Source organism: Miscanthus floridulus, chromosome 16, assembly GCF_019320115.1.
Source record: "Miscanthus floridulus cultivar M001 chromosome 16, ASM1932011v1, whole genome shotgun sequence".
In the NCBI taxonomy this organism is placed as follows: domain Eukaryota; kingdom Viridiplantae; phylum Streptophyta; class Magnoliopsida; order Poales; family Poaceae; genus Miscanthus; species Miscanthus floridulus.
Genome location: NC_089595.1, coordinates 17991205 through 17994910, shown reverse-complemented (window position 1 = coordinate 17994910; position 3706 = coordinate 17991205). Strand labels below are relative to the sequence as shown.

General features: G+C 45.7%; 1 pseudogene; it reads left to right on the top strand.

Moving 5' to 3' along the window:
• Nucleotides 1-2033, top strand: LOC136510355 (uncharacterized; annotated as a pseudogene).
• Nucleotides 2034-3706: the final 1673 nt, after the last annotated feature.

Here is a 3706-nt window from a genome sequence, read left to right as displayed (position 1 = left end):
ATGGCGGCGGCGGGCGGCGCCGTGGGATTCGGCTCTCTCTCCTCCGTGGCGAAGGCGAACGATGACGACTGCGCAGGCTTGGAACGTTCATGCCTCGACAGGGCGGCGGAGGATGATAAGGAGCGCAAGGACGATGCGCGCTCCAAGAAGCGGCGTGCGCGGAGGCGGAAAGCCAGCATGGCCGTCAGGGCGCCGCCGGGTACGGGGACGGGGACGATGAGTGGGCGGAGCTGGAACCTTTCTTCTTCGACGAGGCGGCAGCGCGCGGTGGCCGAGCACGGGAGGCGGATGCAGAGAGAACAGCAGGCGGCCCACAACAGGAAGCTGTGCAGAGCCCGCAAGGCCGCCTTGGATCGGATCCGCGAGTACGATCCTAAGAATGGGAGCACCAACTACTCCCGACTTGAATACGTCGACGACATCATCACATTGGACCACGACGAGGAGTGTAAGTCGTAGTTGTTTGTTAAATTTTACCCACCTTTTAGATTTGACGAACTCCATATTGTTTGCTGTTTGCCATCCATGTAAGCTTAGTGGATCGCCTTATTAGCCGATTGTTTTAATTAATTGTCTATCTAGACACTCCATCACCAAGCTATTCGACTATGTGCATGCTAAAAATTTTCGACAGCTAGTCGCAATTGATTGTACCTGCACAACCCTTTTCCCCATTGATTGATCGTCGTCATCGTCTTCTCCGGATTTAACTATTGGAATCGAATAGAATAGTCCGTTAAGCCTGGATAACCCACTAGGTTTGTCTTTGATCTCATCCACAAACAAGTGAACAACATGCATCTATCTGAGCCTGAATATTCTATAACTGTATGCATGTACCTACTAAGTCTCTGTTGATCTCATCCACAAACGACATGCATCTAAGTCTAATGTTTTTTCTTTTCTTGCACTGCAGCGCCCCTTGGTCCAATGAGAGACACTGAGGCATTGATCTATGTACATGGCACTGTCCAGGATGACTCAGCAAATATGCTAGCTTCAGATGGTGAGAAGAAGTTCATTGCCAGTGACTCTGCAAATCTCCGCTCCATCAATATAACCTCCTTCTCGGATGGCAATATGCGGTTTGTTCCAGACGACTCTGCAAACGTCTTCTCCATAAAGATAGTCTCCTCTGATGTTGGCTTTCCGATCGACGTCTATGGCACCGTAATTGCCAGAGATGACATCGATCTCAAGTGTGTTTATCTCTTCCACCGAGATAGAGATCATTGCCAACTCATCTTGTCCAAGGTAAATCAGATTCTCGTCTATGCATATTGTGTGGGCTAACTTAAGATTGTATGACCTTGGGTGTCAAATATTTAGTTTTTGGTTGTTGTTGTGACCAAAGCACTTGCTGAGCTGTACTCAATGTGTATTGATCAGCAATGTAGCTGTGGTTGTCAATAAACATCATTGATTCTGACTGGCCCAAAACGAGGACTTGCGCTAAAATATTATATGTATTTTGAGTTTGATTTGAAGATCAAGTGTGGAAGGCAGAAGGACAAGCAGCTAAGTAAAGGTTACATGGCATTGGATGGCTTAAATTATAGATCGTGGCAAGAAATGGAGGTTGAAAGGGAAACCCTAGACACTAAACTCAGTAAGGTGATGATTACATATGCAGTAGTCCAAAATGCAGTCGAGGCAGCTTTTGCTATTGAAGTTCTGCAGGGAAGATTTTACGGAGAAATCACTGCTTGCACCACTGGTATCCGGGATAGCATTGTGCTTCATGATAGCAAAATGGCTGAAGCAATGACTAACAACGGGAAGGGAGTTATCCAACTGTTGCGAAACGTGGTAGCTGTCAATATGAGGGAGAAGCTGATATTTACTATTGTTGCCCGGACTGGTGATGGTAAAACTAAAAGCACCACCATTAGATTTACTCCAGGAGTCATTGGTGGAGAAGAAAAAGAAATAACCGGTGGTTCCATTAAGATGTGTGTGAAGGTTACATGGTCGATAATTTCACGTTGGTATTTCTATGAATGCTGATTATTATGATGGTCTTGTTATGTTGGAGTTTTCACTAGGATTGACTGACCGTTTAAGTATTTTGTTGGGCTTTGTTACGTTGTAACTACGAAGTCTACCTAGAATGAACAATCGTTTGAATGCAAAACTATGATCTTCTAAGCTATTATGGTGTTTATTCAGCAGCTTCGGCCTACAGGGCCTAATTCCTGTGATGTGCCAAAGAACCAGAAATTTGTTCTATTTGTTTTTTTAGAAGTTCGGGGGGGGGGGGGGGGGGGGGGGAGAGAGAGAGAGAGAGAGAGAGAGCATCCCCACCTTTTCATTTCATTAAAGGAGCATACATGAGCAGTTTGTTACATGTCGTTTATGGAGAAATTAGCATGGGGGTGGGGAGGAGAACAACAAAGCCCAAGCATGGGCAACATGTCTATCTGATGGGGGCAACCTACATGCCCAAAGCTTGACATCTTCACGACACCCCGCGAAGAGGCGAGTGTAGCAAGGAGGCAGGGAACGGAACACAACATCGTGCCTGTGCTTCCAGAGACGCCAACAACAAAGTAGAAGAAAGGCATTGGAGTGGGCAGCAGGGATGGTGGACGGTGGTTGAACGCGCCAAAGAGCAACAACATCTTCTTCATCAATTTGCACACCAATCCAGTGCCAAAAGCCAACTGCAAAGGCGCAACCGGCAATAAGATGAGCTGTGCTTTCAACCTGAGCACCGCACAACTCACATAGGTCTGAGTCAATGTAGTTCTTCTTGAGTAAATTCTCCCGTGTTTGGATTCTGTCTTGGACGAGTAGCTAGCCAAAAAACTTAACTTTGGGAGGGGCACGGTTCTCCCAAAGAACTTATAATAGTCACAGCTGCCACCTACTGCAATGATAGACTTGTATATCATGGACGAACTGAGACGATGTGCTTTGTCCTCCCATGGGCAGCGGCGAACATCCTGAGCATTGGTGAGATTAATTTCTGCAAGCACAACGGTCAGTTGGGTGAGCTCCTCAGTGGCAACAATTTGTTCTATTTGTAAGACCTAGGTACCACCAAAATGCAAGTTCTTCTCATGGTTCATTATATATGCAAAACAAAACTTGGTGAACCAACGAGTTGGCGAGACATGGTTGGCCTCACAGCATGTCTTGCCCCTTATGCAGGCAGACCATGGAGATGTAACTCTATTTGGTGGTAGGTTGCAGATGCAAGCTACATTGGGTCAAAACAAAAAAGAGAGAATTTGGAGCTACACAGTGGAACGGATTCACAACCAAGCCTATGGCTGGAGGAATGGCTGCGAAACGAAAATGCCTTTGGTTGGTAGACTAAAATTACCACCATGGCAGATGCCCTCCGCAAGGTTGTTAGGAGTGTCACATTCCTTATCATTTGAGAGATTTGGAAAGAACGAAATGCAAGGGTGGTTAGCAGTGTCACATTTCTTATCATTTGACAGATTTGGAAAGAACGAAATGCAAGAATCTTTAGGAAGTATATGAAACAAGCCCTCAGCCCTGTATCCTTTTTGCACAAATCAAAGCGGAAGTGGGGTCCTGGATTGCAGCATGAGCAAAAAAAAAAGTCTAGAGATTTTACTGTCAAAGAAGTAATCAACTTTTATTTTGCTTTTCCGTTAAAACAGGCTGCCGGTTTTTCCTCTTCTATATCAAATGAAATAGGGACACTCAGCAGGAGCACTAGTATAGAAACAAA